Genomic DNA, 14,742 nt, shown 5'->3' with positions numbered 1-14,742 from the left:
TACAACATTACAGCAGATAATCATCCTACTGAAAGGATGATGATTTCATCAAAATCATCAGTCTACCATCAGACGATTGTCTGTTCTATGTACAGAAAAATGAATTTATAAAGCTGAGCATGGGAATGCCCGCCTCAGCTAGATCATGAAAGCAGTATGAAAAATAATTTATTGTATTGTATCTTATTACAGGTCTCCTCCCAGCATTGGAAGAACTTCGGATCCTCCTAATAAAGCATTTCACTTGATAAACGGCCTCATACTTTAGGGGGCAACTGTTATAGACATTTTTGTGCCTTACAGCATTGAGCATGAAATGTCCATAATCCAAGGGATCCAAAGTCCCTAAATGAGTTGTTCCTACCCCTAAAGGAACAAGGTCAACCAATGACAGCTTCTCCCAGAAGTTCTCCACCAAAAACCACTCAGAAATAGTCAATTCAGGATCAATTCAGAGGCTCCACTAGCTGTCTGCGCTGAAATGCAGAGATTACACTGGCTAGGTGCACTGCAACGCAGGTAGAAGCACTACCAGGGTGCGCTGAGCGGGAAATGACAAATGTCAACTTCATTCAACGAGGTGGAAAGACCCTGGAAGCTTCCAGAATCTTCTCCAATGACACTTGCCTCAATGAATTCGACTAGTGATGAGTAAGAGGTTCTCAACCTCCAAGTGGAAGCAAGAACTGACAGAGAGAAGCCACAAGTCAAAACATGAGTTGATTCATCCTCTCTGCTCACATCTATATATGGATCTCTCACCCAGAGGTTCAGGAGGCTGGAATTTTGTACTTTGCAGAGAATCGATGTTGGTTTGAGATTGACATTAGCACATTGGGTGATTTATGCTTTGTTGGAGGAGAGGAAGGGATTCCATCGCTGGGAGGTAGATGCTGGATCGGAAATCACTTGGTTGTATCTCCTCTCAGACTTTATTATCTTATTGATAAACTATTTGAGTTTCTCCTACATGTTGTATACCAATGATGTTTTGTTATGCTTACATGTTTAGCTTAATCTGATCTTGAGCTTTTTATGAATGTATATATGTATCTTTGTGTAGTTTCTCTCTCTTGTGATCTTGCAGGAATTCGGTGAAGCTGGGCCGGTGAAGGAGCAAGAAGCTGGGAGCTACTGAGGAGAGGAGTGATCTGGATCGACAAACTAGCGGAAGATACAGGTTAGTTAGATCCTTCTTCCTCACTTGCATTTCATAAAGAAGAATACTTGAATAAGTTTACTTGTTTGTTGCTAAGGCACTATCACCTCTTAGAGTGGGATAGGGGCATTCCGTATTGGATAATTTTCCCAACAACAGTGTCTTTTTCAAACTCTCCAAACATGAAAAAGATACCGAGTTACACCTTTGTCAGACTCGTTAAAATATTAAACGACATCGGATTCATCACCATGACGAACACTAGCTTCTCCTTCCTACGGCTCATTAATATTACTAGGTCAAATCCATCCAAAGGGCGAGCTTATATTACAAGCATATTTATCCCCATCAAGCTTGTGTAAAAATAATTGGGGTACCTGCCAAAAATGGTGGGGGAAAATTGGAAATTCCATCAGTTGTGTCGATAGCTCACTCTTGAACATGACACTTTCTACTTCGTGTCGGGTTGGGATATCCTCATTTCATCGTTGACTTCCCTAGGTTAGGCCATTCATTTTTACCTTCCATTTTATCTCTGCCACATCATCATGACCTCCAATCCTATGGATCCAAAAGCTTCCAAACTCTAGAGTCGTGTCGCCAATATGTTCAAGGTTTTCCCTTCTGCAGTTACACTCATTCTTGATTCTTTGTATCAGCCATTATCATTACATCCCTTTGTCTCATGTTGATGATGTGGGATACATCATGGCCCTCCTTCGACATAGTCACTTCTCGTCAACTTCAGCTCATTATCCAGGAAGTTGGTCGAGAGACTCCCTTCCAGTACCTTAGAGCTTGCATGCCCTAATGGCAATTTCTTCGCACTCGATGACAAGTTTGAATCATTGGCTTTCAATTGGGTGATTTCATGGGTGTTTGACTTCAGTTCCTTTATTCACATTCAATGGATTTTGTTACTGGTACCTTGAGAGCCATTGTCGTTATTGGTGGTTTCTCTCGTGTTTGTTAATATTTCACATCATTGACCAGTAATCAAGCGACTTTCTATCATGTTCGACTTCAACACATTCATTCATATGTTAGGATTTGTACTTTGATCGGGTCATGTTGGAGCGCAAGACCCTGGGCTCAGATTACACAAGTCCAAGTTGTTAGGTGATGTGACATGATCATGTTGATATACATGTCTCTTTCAGATGGATGGTTGCGACCATACCATGAGTTGTATGGAACAAACCCAAGAGATAAGGCCTTCTCCCATGATGAGAGGAACCATCTCCCCTCCATCCAAGCTATATAAACCTCTCTTTTCCCAAGCTAAACTAGTTTTGGAGTGAGTTTGAATGATCGGCAAGACATCTATATATTGTAGCTTTCTGGTGTATGTTTGAGGGAGAATAGTGTGTTTTGGTTTGGTTTGAGACTAAAGGGAAGAGGCCTTAAAAATTCCAATGTTGGGGCTATCCATGAGATGTTAAGAGAAGTGTGGGAACCAGGATACATCGAAGGAGACCAGCAACGTCAAGGCATTGGTTGTAATCTCTTTCTGAATTTATATGAATACAACTATTGATTGACTTCCTACATGAAATGTTATCTTACATATTTATGGCTTAATGTTCCTTGACCTGTTAAGTAGGATGAATACAATATTGTATGTTGTCATTTTTTGTTGTTGTTGTTTGTTTGCTTGTTTCAGGGATTCAAAGGAAGGAAATGAAAGATAGTTGGAGTAAGGAAGCAGGATCATCATGAAGCAGAATAATGTTCTAAGAGGTAGGCCCTCTTATTTGATTCTAGCTTAAGGAGATTTTCCATAGATTGTTTGTTTGTGGCTAGACTCGCTCTCTTGTGCTAGAGGAATTGTTTGTGTCTGCGCTGAGAATTTACCTGCACCACAAGTATCATCCTCCTTCCTCTTGTTACTTGCTAGAGGAGTCTCCATGGGTTTGTTGCTCTCCATGTGGAATCTCCTGAATATATCATTGGCATACTTTCCCTAAGACGCAAACAACTCCCCATCTCCTTGCCATACCTCCAAGCCAAGAAAGTGATGCATGAGCCCCATGTCCTTCATCTCAAACTCTCTTGCAACGTCCTCCTTACAAGATTTGATCAGTTGATCATCACCTTTTAGTATGAGATCATCAACATAAAGTAAAATGATCAACAATTTACCTTCAACCACTATGTGGTACAAGTTCACCTCCGATTCACTCTTTGTGAAGCCGAACCCAGTGAAGTAGATATCCATCCTGGTGTACTAAGCACGAGGTTCTTGCTTCCGCCCATACAATGTTCTCTTGAGCTGGCAAACATGCGACTCATAGTCGAGAGTTTCAAAACTTTCAGGCTGCTCCATGTACACCTCTTCCTCAATCATGCCATTAAGGAAGGTTGTCTTCACATCCATCTGATGTATCTTCCAACCCATTTGTGCTAATAGTGCCAATATAGATCTAATTGACAAGTACCCTGTAACAGGAGAAAAGGTATCATCATAGTCAATCCCCTCTCCCCGTGAAAAGAGATGGGCCACAAATCTAGCCTTATGCTTCTCCACACTACCATCTGCAACTTGCTTTGCCTTGTAAAGCCAATAGGAGCTCACCACTAACTTGTCCCCTAGTCTCGATACCACATCCCAAACATTGTTACGAACTATGGAGTCATACACCTCCACCATGGAATCAACCCAAACCAGCGGCTGCACTACTTCCTTAAAGGAAGATGGCTCTGTCACAACACATTTTCCCATAAGAGCCATGTATCCATTGTACCTCTCAGGTGACCTCCTCTCCCTAGACTGAGAAGTAGGTTCTCCCACATTCTCTCGTGCATCATCCAACAATCTGTCAACCTCTCTGGTGTGCTTTCTTCCCTCTCTGGAAGACTCTTCTTGAGTGGATGTCTCCACTCCCGAATCCTCTGCATGTGGCTGCTCCACATCGATTTGAGGCTCCTCAACCTTAGGCACTAAAATATCCTCATCTGCATGTAATGCAAGCTCCCTCTCAAGGGAAACTCGCATGGCCTTCTCCTCATCGAATATGACATCCCTGTGAACCATTGTCATCCTGTTGGTCGACAAGTACACTTGAAGTTGTGAGGTGTGTCAGTGTACACCACAAAAATACCCAAATCTACTGTAGGCTCAAGCTTCTTCTGTGCATCTTTAGTCACATGGCAATATACTGATGGCCCAAAAATCTTGAAGTGACCAACATTTGGCCTCTTACTGGAATAAGCCTCCTCTGGTGTTTTCATCTCAAGTATTTGATGTGGACTATAGTTCTGAACATAAACCATTGTGTTGCATTCCTCAGCCCACAAGTGTAGTGGTAAGAATTGATCATACAATATTGGCCTTGTTTCCCCTTCTATGATTATGTTCTTCCTCTCGGCCACCCCATTCTGCTGAGGGTTATCGGGTGCTGTCAATTCCATGTTTAATCCCTTCTATTGCACAGAATTTCTTAAACTCATTTGAGACATACTCATTACCGTTATCAATTTGTATATCTTTAACCTTCTTGCCATGCTTTCTCCACCAATGCTTTAAACTCACAAAACTTTGTGAAATATTGATCCTTTTTTCTGCATGAAAAATATTCATCATTTATGGGAATAGTCATCAAACAATATAACATAATACTTGTGTTTGGCCATGGATGCTATCGAGAATGGTCCACAAACATCTGAATGGACTTTCTCTATAATAGCCTTTGTTGGACTGTCTCTATCGTGAAAGGAAGACTTGGTGTATTTTCCCAAAGTACACCCCTTGCATGTATCAACTTGCTCAAGTGTACCTTTGGGAAGACCGATAGAGATCTACTACAATATCTTCAAAGCCCCATGATGCAAGTGGCCCAATTGCCTATGCCACAACTCACCAACATCTCGGATCTACACCATTTCTGCTTTTGTGCTCAAAACAGCACACTCCTCTTCCTCTAGCTTATAGAGATTCTTCACCTGAATCCCTATCTTCTTTTCTTGACCCATGGCTATGTGTCGAATGAATTCTTTTCATTTCGAGAAGATCACATCATAGAATTTATCCTCAAACATGGCAACATATACGAAGTTATTATTTAGCCCAGGCACACACATAACATTCTTCAAGGTGAGTAGAACCCCATGCTCCCTCTAAAAAGTAATTGTGCCCAATCCAGTAAAACTATACTTCCCGTCGTCACCCATCTTGATATGCATATGGAGATCTTTCTCCTCCTGGTCACTGAATAACTCTTTGTCACCAGTGATGTGGAATGAAGCTCCACTGTCTAAGTACCATACACTTCCCTTCATTGATGACACTATGCATGCAATGAGGGAAAATTCCAATTCAAATTGAGAGGCCAAAGCCTCACCCACCACTCCTCCTCAGGACTTCTTCTTGGAATTCTTGAGTGGACAATTTGTAGCAAAATGGCCCAGCTCATGAAAATCAAAGCACTTAACTTTCGTCATGTCTTTCTTCTTACCTCCGTGATAAGAATCTTCTTTGGAATGGGAAGCTTTCCCTTTTCCCTTCTTCACCTTAATCACTAAGGCGCAATTCTCTTCATCATTAGTCTTTGATGAAGATCCATCCCTGGTGTTCCTCCTGATCTCCTCCTGCATCAAATCTTACCACTGTCATTCCCAATCCAGCAACTTCTCTCGACCATTAACAGAGTCCTGATAAGTATGCCAACTCTTTGGGAGTTCTAGAAGAGCAAGACTCACCATATCGTCCTTGGAAGCCGTGATTCCAACGCTTCCAAGTTCATCATGACATTGAGTGAACTTGGTCAAGTATTTTGGAATAGTCTTGCCTTTCTCCATTTTGATTTTTCAAAGTTTGTCCTTCAATGCCAATTTCCTTTGGTCACTACTGTTCTAATACAAGTTCGTCAATGTTTTCCACATAGCATACAGAGTTTTCTTGCCATGGAAACTTGATACAATGTGGTCTCGAACTCCCTCAAGGATTATCCACCTCACCTTCACCACACACTTCTTCCATTTGGCAAAATTTTGTACATTTGATGTTGTTGGCTTAGAATTTCTTGATCAAAGAATTCCTTCAAGTCATTATCCTCTAGAACAGCCTATTGGCTATAAAATTTGAGCTTCCTTCCAAGGCATACTCGAACCGCAAACCATAGAATGCCATCTTCCGATCCTGAAGTATGTATTGCAAATTTGAATTTCGGCTGTAACCCAAAACTAAAAAATTGAAATATCCTCTAGTATACTATCTTCAGCTTCGATACCATGTAGAAAATCCTATAGATTCACAAGCTCATGCAATTTACTAAAGCACAGGACAAGAATCTACTTCTACTTTCAACCAGTGGAAGCCAATAGATCGATGAAAAAAATATGAACAAGAAGAAGATAAATCAATGGCACATAACAAAAGATGTATCTGGAGAAATCCATTGCTCAAAACCCCATTATCTATATTGCATATATCAGAAATATGAGTGAAGATACAAAGCTTGTTCTCACTAGAAAAATTCCGCACAAGTATGCTCAACTCTCTCAGCTCACAAGCTAGCTCTTGGCCAACACTTAGCCAATTTTGTAGCTCTCCAAGCCCCTTATCTCTTGCGTAATTCCTAAGATGAATAGCCCATATTTAAAGTGAATTCATGCTTCCAAAATTGTGCAATCAAAACATTGGATCAATCTTTGATGCATACAAGATATTTACACTCCAGTAAATAATACCACTGATAGTACATTGTCCCTGTACTCTAGTCTCAACTGGGTCTTTATCTAAACTGACATGCATGAGTTTCTCATGAGGGAATCTTCAGTTAAATGGAGTAGCACTAGTGCACCAACTGATTGTTAGTCCTCTATTAGTTCCAAAAATAATTTAGAACTAATTTAATTGAACTTAACTCAGTAAAGTGAGTGATCTAATTTCCAACTCAATTTAAACTCATACTAGACCCCTAAAAATTAGGGAGAATATATACATGACTATAGAAAGACTTCCAACTTGAAATTCCTAAGCTAGCTAAGTTAATTAAACTTAATTAACTATTTACAAGTTGCTATGAGAGTAGAATTCATTTTTAATTCTCAATTTAATTCAAGGACAAATTAAACTGGAATTTCTTGTTTCCATTTCTCAACACCAGACTGCTCAACCATCCTCTTAGTGACCTCTACAAAATATTTCTTGACAGTGCCCTGGATCCTCGCATCCTGAACTAAAATGTGCCATGTGAAATTTTAGAGCTTTATTCTCTCTCCCGATCACCTACACCCAAAAACGAAATATGATGCATCATGGTAGACTGGGGAATTTCTGAATTTGATGGCATCTCATCATGAGTGATTGCAGAAACATATACATGAAAGAGACATGGCATGACGAGGAATGGGATGAATAAGGAGCGCATGCTAGGAGATTGTTCATGGATGGATAAACACATGAAGCATGCCAAGTACCAGCGAAGGGAACACATGCACATGCAACACCATGCGAACACCAAGACCATCGAAGTCTTTGCACACCTTGTCATGTGAAGGTGAAGCTATGATACACCAAGAGCACACTCACTACTCAGCAGCACAATAGCTTGACATGGAAACCACCACCAGCAATGTCATGTCGAGTCACGTCATGAGTCGTCTTGGCCACATCACTACTATGGGCCATACTGTTGTAATCAATGTAATGTAACATGAAAGTCCAAGAGACCCACATATAAAGTTGAAAAGTCATGTCAGTTGAAGAGTCATATAAGTCAAATAGTCATGACGGAAGTCGAAGAGTCACAAGGGTCAAGTTCACCCTTGGCTATATATACCCCTCATTTGTACATGCAAAGGACTTTTCACCTTAGCTCCTCCCACGTAGCCTTGAGAGTTTGTAGTATTTTGTTTGAAGAGAGAGCAGTGGCTTCAACGCCCCACTACTGGGGTTAGTGATGTATGACGTACGGATGTGTCTTGGAACTTTCACTTAATTCAGAAGCTCTTTTATAGGCCAACACATTTTCACACGTATTGTATTCGTTTGTAAGACTATTCTTTGGACGCTTGTAATGCATGTTGCTTTAACTTGTACTAAGATAGTTGAACTATTTCAGTTGTTTTAGTGCATACACTATTGGAAATGTGTTGTATCAGTTGTTATCGCTATCTCGCCTATGTGGACTACTCCGTCAGAAACTAGACAGACTCATTCTTGTAAACCTATTATAATGACAATCACACTCGTGTGGACTACTACGTTGGGCGTTGTATGTGCTAAATGTTCACTTTGTGTTTGTGTCTGCCGCATCCATGTGGAATACTCCGTTGGAAGCTGCACAGATCCTGTTGTGTTGTGTGTCTCTACCTGAGTTTGAATATTCCCTTTCGACATGAGACTCGCTCTCAAATTCTCCCTCTACAGTGAAAGAACTTAGACACGAGTTATGCTAAGCACTCATCAAGCACACGAACCTCGTTGTTTGAAGACTAAGTATACCACTCTCATATGCTAACAAGAAAGATCTAAGGCACGTCTTGAAGATAATTGCAACCAGGCCATCATACTAGATGGAATTACTACACCAAATGGTGTGAGGTCTAGTTGGGACTTCATACGAGGGAGATCCCCTAAATGTTGGCAGATCCAGCACCTTCAGCAACACCCTAACCCAATTTATGACAAAGAAAGATTAACAATGTGATAATTTGAAAATAATTTGTTAATGAAGATCCAACATTTTATGCAAAAATGATCTAAAAACCTTGGCACACTAAATAAATGGTATAACTCTAGCAACACCTTACTAATAAAATCAAACGATAAAATGTTAATGTTGCAAGGCTGGTTGTGCTGGTTTGATATCCTTAGTATCCAATATTGTTAGTATTTCAATGCATTTATCTTATAATGACTTTTATATACTAAATAGATGCATTAAATCATGGAACGACCTGCTTAAAGAGATTAATGCCTCACATTGATTAACAATATTTCTTGCTGGAAATTTTTATGTGGTACTAACAATGTTTCTTGCTGGAAATTTTTATGTGGTACAAACAGCAAACTAAACGTGTTGGGTATAATCAATAACTTGCTTACCTCAAGGTCTTGATAAAAGGTTTTAATTCTATCTTAGATCTATTGGAAAGTATCGCAGTTTAAGGGTTTAACATCACACATGATTTGTCACTTCACTAGCTAGAGACTTCACTGGTTTTCAAAGGTTTTGACATATTCAAATTTCACTTGATTCAACACTTTTGTGGTATGTCAAATGTGCTTAAACATTGTTCTACGAGCTTGAAATCCTAATCTTTTACTCTCACCTGGTTGAAAATTTTGGTTAACAATGTTTTCTTCTTATAATGATATCATCACACTTAAAGTTTAAATGATGTGTAGAAATAATCAAATGTGTTGCTTCAAGTTTCATTTTCATGGCTGGAATGTGTTATTGTGGGCATCTATTTCGGAATATTTCATGTCGATCATGCTTTACACACATTAAATGAACAAATTGATGCCACACATCCTTAAACGATTTACTCTATGAGTCAATGCTTCAGTTGCAATTGTTGGTTTAATACTTGGTTCGGGACTTGTCATAAACATTTCTACTTTGAAAAATCTTGTTGTCCCAATCATCTCTTCATTCATTGCATGAATAACTATTTCTAACAATATTGTGACATATTTGATTGACATGGGTATCATTAAAGTTGCTTGTGTTAATTATTTGATGGGTTGTTATCATGGATGGGCAGGGATAGACACAACAAATATGGTGGTAGAAAGCATGTGGACGAAGAAGAAACAACATGAAGAAAATGGTTTATGTTAATCGTGCCATAAATGTACATTTCAGCAATATCAGTTACAAGATTAAATTTCAGTTGGCTAATGCTACAATTGAAGGTGTGTGGTAGAGTTCCCCGTCAGTGAGATGACAGGAAGGTTGTGGGCAGTGAGGCATTTGTCTGCCTCATTCGTATTTATTCATTATTTCTTTATTTAGCCATCAATATGGTGTTGATGCGAATCTGATTGTGTTGTTCCAGATGTGATCCCTCATTCGTGATTATTCTTTCTTTCTTTATTTCGTCGTCAATGAGGTGCTCATGTGAATCTGATTGTGGTGTTCCGGATGTGATCCCTCATTCGTATTTATTCATTCTTTCTTTATTTAGGCGTCAACGTGGTGCTCATGTGAATCTGATTGCGGTGTTCCATATGGGATTTTTTATTTAATTTAACAAATAGATGCAACAACAGACAAAAAAAAATGTCAAATGGAAATAAATGGAGATAAAAAAAAAGTAGACAATGACCAATTTCAAAAAAACACTAATATCCCGGTTAAACTTCCACTAAAATCGTTAAACCAACTTGCACCATAGAACCATTTTATGGTTAAATCAAACATCCAACAACGATGGTTCCATTATGTCTCTCGTCAATAAAAATTTGTCATAAGCACCCCATTGGGGACTTTTTCTTTTTTCCTTCGTAATGGGGATATCGTTCATCTCACGTGACTATTCAAATTCCGAACTATCTATGATATTGATAATGTGTTTGGCATGAGGTGACGTGGAGATGAAGTGTATGCTTTCAGTTGTAGTACCAGCCACTTATTAAGGCAGGACATTCTTACTGAATTCACTAGCCTTTCTCCCTCCATGGGACCCCTATGAAGGATCAGTCGGGGCCTCCCGAGAAAAGCTGAAATAACTCAGAGTCGGGGACAAACACAGTCCTGGATGGGCATATTTTAATTAAGAACACAAAGAATCTATTTCCGTCAGAGTTATCAGACAATTTTGATATACGAAGAGTTATGCTTGATTATTTCAGTACGCAAATCAAATTGATACGAGATGGTTCATCCAAGACAACCATTGTCTTGTATATTTTTGCCCAACAAAAATCGAAGCATGGTGAGGTCGACTTTGAGTTTTTATTTTGGGGAGAGCACCCGGAAAACCTATTATCTCAAACATTAATGTCTTTATTAACGATGTTGACAACTAGAATAGACTACAGTGGTCTCGGTCAAAATCTACTTGCTAGCGAAAATAAATGCAAGATAGAAAACCCTGGAAGCTCAATTTACTGGTTTGTTGTCATAAAATGCCCGGATTGAGAACAACATGGAGAGGAGAAAGGGATATTAGGGTTTTCACCAAACCAACTAGGTTTCAAGCTCTATGGGAACATGGGTGGAAAAAAATAGGAAGAAAGAAAAAGTGTATCTTTTTAATATTAGAGGTTTTCCAGCGCAGTATGGAAGAGATGTTGTAATGTCTTGGAAGAGTATGGAAGGGATATGGAAGGGATGATGTAATGTCCTGATAAACATGAAAAGATGTTGTCTTGCCCTCTCATGTCCCATTAAACTTTTGACTCGGATAAAATTTTAACTAATTAAAATAGAATTGAGGTAAGGTAAAATAGTTGGCTTTTTGACTAGAGTTTTGACAACTCGTGATTTTTCCCATAATATTCTTAATATTAGCCTGTTTAAAATTCCAAGGAATTTTCCACACATAAAAATAACCCATTATCAATTTTCCGTTCCAAAATTGAGATTTTTGTGAGAGCTTTGACTGAAAGCTATATAACAAAGTGAGTGTCAATTTTCCAAGATTCATAGAGCGAATTTGTCAGAGTGATTTGTCGTGGCATTAACAAGTTATAGAATTTTTAGGCCGACATGCCTTTATTTTGAATCAGTTGATCTCTGGTTTTAGTCTACACTTCTAGTGTCAGTCTGACATTTGTGCACAAAATTTTAAGCAACCTTTCTCCTCTCCACTTGACATCTGTGTGCACCAGTTTTACATCGAAGTCTTTTATGTCAGAGTTCAATGAGAGTCCATTTTTAGGGTTGGAGAGATTTGGCCGTCGATAGTGGGAGGCACCATCGACTATTAATAAGCACCACTATCAATCATAACTCTCATCTCTCTGGCATTTGGAGTCGAGAGTTCAAGTTTCAGAAAAGGAAGATTGTCGTATAGAATTTGGGTTGCTTTGTCTGAGATTCACATTTGGGTTTTGATCTTTTCAGTATCCGTGTTGTGAGTTTGAACAACAATGGTGAGGGTTGTTAACTACACATATAGAGCTCTGTTGGTCACTATGATGATAATGGTGGGAGTGGAAGCGACAGAGATGATGGGACCATCTCCCAGTCCAACAATGGAAGCAGGTGTTGCTTCAATTCGCTTTTTTCCCTTCCTATTTGTTCCCTTGTCGTCTCATTCATTACAACCTCGGTCTTTCATTTTTACTAAGATGTATTGTGGTTGTTGTTTGGTTTGATGTTAATGATCTCCTGGGAGAGGCGATTACTATTTTTGGCCTAAATGTATTGTGACTTACCATATTGTTTATATGTATGAAATTTTGGGTATGGCTTTTGTGGAAGGTATTTCTACTGGATGAATGACAGTTCTTGTATCCAATACGCGAATTCCTTACTCTTTGTTTAGAAATCTAGTAAATAAAGGGATGTTTTCAAGCTACTCGTTATTGTATTTTTTTAGTCTATTTCATGTTTGGATTTTTATGATATTGTAAGAAAAATTTGTGGCAACCATTTGAAATCTCAATTTAAGTATGTGATAGCCATCTTTATCCTATTACGAATAATGACTAGTTAATATGTGGATGGTTACATAAAGTGTATTACATAGCATGAATCCATTTAAAGATTGATTTATATTTCATCAGGATGGGTGGTTTTTCATATTATTTCCCTACACATGTTGGAAAGACATAGGAGACAAAACACAAATTTACACACAAAAAACATGAGTTGGGGCTCTTCTATTAATGACACAAAACTTGGTTCTTACAATAAATCTGGTGAAGGGTATTTAAACCTTTTCGACTAATGACTCACCTAAAATATCTTGACATGCACACATACTTAACTCAGTTAACTCACACTCTAAATATGGACTACACTTAACTCTTTATCCATCACTCGACTTCAATCAATGCTCAATTAACTGACTCTCTAATTTTAGCCAACTCTGGTAAGCAGAAGTAATTACAATTTCTAACACTCCCCCCTAACTACGACCATATGACTCAAAATAACTCAAACATGACTTAAATTGACTCAATTATCACTCAAACATGCATGTTGGTATATGTCTTGGCTAGGTTTACAATAACTCGAGACTTTCACAATTTTTCATTGTCTTTTTATCTTCTTCCAAATTTTATATCCTCAAAATTGCTTCATTCTCTATTGCGTGTTTTTCCTGTAGTCTCCATATTTCTTTACATGTTGTTGCTACAATTTTTCTTTGAATTTTCTTGAATTTGTGTTGAAACACAATATGATCTTGTCTACTACACCTTCCTATTTAGATATCCGTTTAACCATGCACTGTTGCCACAACAGTGCATCTTCAAATTGTCTTCTTTACTTTGTTTCTTGTGTTTTCACATTCTTGACTTTCTTTCTGCCATATTTCTGGATAACATAATCTTATCTCTTTTTTACTCCATTGCTAAAAAATGGTTTCAATGCATTCATCTTTGTCTTCAAAAACATCCATATCATTCTTTTCAATTTCCTCATCAGGTATTGTTGCTTTTTTCCTATATTCTGCACACTCAAAATCATCATTCACCATTTCATTCAATTCTTTTATTCCACCTGTTGCTTTAAGGCTCGCATCAATTTGTTCTATTAGTTTATGAATCCATTCTTCAATGAGCTTCGAATTTGCATCAAATTTATTAACAGCCTTGTTTTCAACTTTTTTGCCCATGTTATTCTAAACATCTACATATTCAAAAACAATGTTAAAAACATCTTTATTATGCTCTTCTATAAGAGCTTCTTGCTCTACCCTCTTCCTTCTCTGCCTTCTTTTCAACTTCACTGAAACTATCTTCCACGATTATGTGGTCAATGGATATTCTCATTAAAAACTCTTCAATCACTTTATCTTGTTTTTTATCATCAATTGTTACTAGATGACATATTGCTTCATGAGTAGTTTCAACTGCTTCATATATTGCTGCTATAGAGAGAACTTCGACCTTCAGTGCTTCATGAAACATTGCGCTTACCATATTGCCACAATCAATCCCTGTTTCAAAAAAGAAACCACACATAACATCAACATAATGTTCATCCACACTATGGTGGGATATCCGATCATGCATGAGCTCATTGTCAATTTCAACTTCACCAAATCCATTAGTTGCGGATGGATTCACTAATTCACATCTAACTTTGCATTCGTCATCCACATGCATCTCATCGCAGTGGGATTCACTATCATCTGCACCATCCACGTTACAGTGGAGTCCTTGAGCATTTATATGCTCTTGCTATGCTTCACACACAGAGGCTTTTACTTCTCTCTCTGTAATCTTTGTTTCATTTTCTTCATCCATATGCATGTTTTCATAATGGGTTTCAATTTTATAGTCTTGACAACCATCATCCATTTTTGAGTGGGATTCTCCAAGTTCTGTTTTCCTCTCTGAGTCTTGATCATCTATTCTCAGATCTGCGACTGACTTCTTTGCTTTTGACATAACCTATTGCTTCATGTCACTCCCCCTTGCACCAAATTCTTCTTCGTCTTTTGCTAGACTTCTC

Source organism: Pinus tabuliformis, chromosome Q, assembly GCF_031772625.1.
Source record: "Pinus tabuliformis cultivar Carrire ecotype Pingquan chromosome Q, CPIR1, whole genome shotgun sequence".
Taxonomy (NCBI): domain Eukaryota; kingdom Viridiplantae; phylum Streptophyta; class Pinopsida; order Pinales; family Pinaceae; genus Pinus; species Pinus tabuliformis.
The sequence above is the reverse complement of the archived record's forward strand: the minus strand, read 5'-3'. Positions refer to the sequence as shown.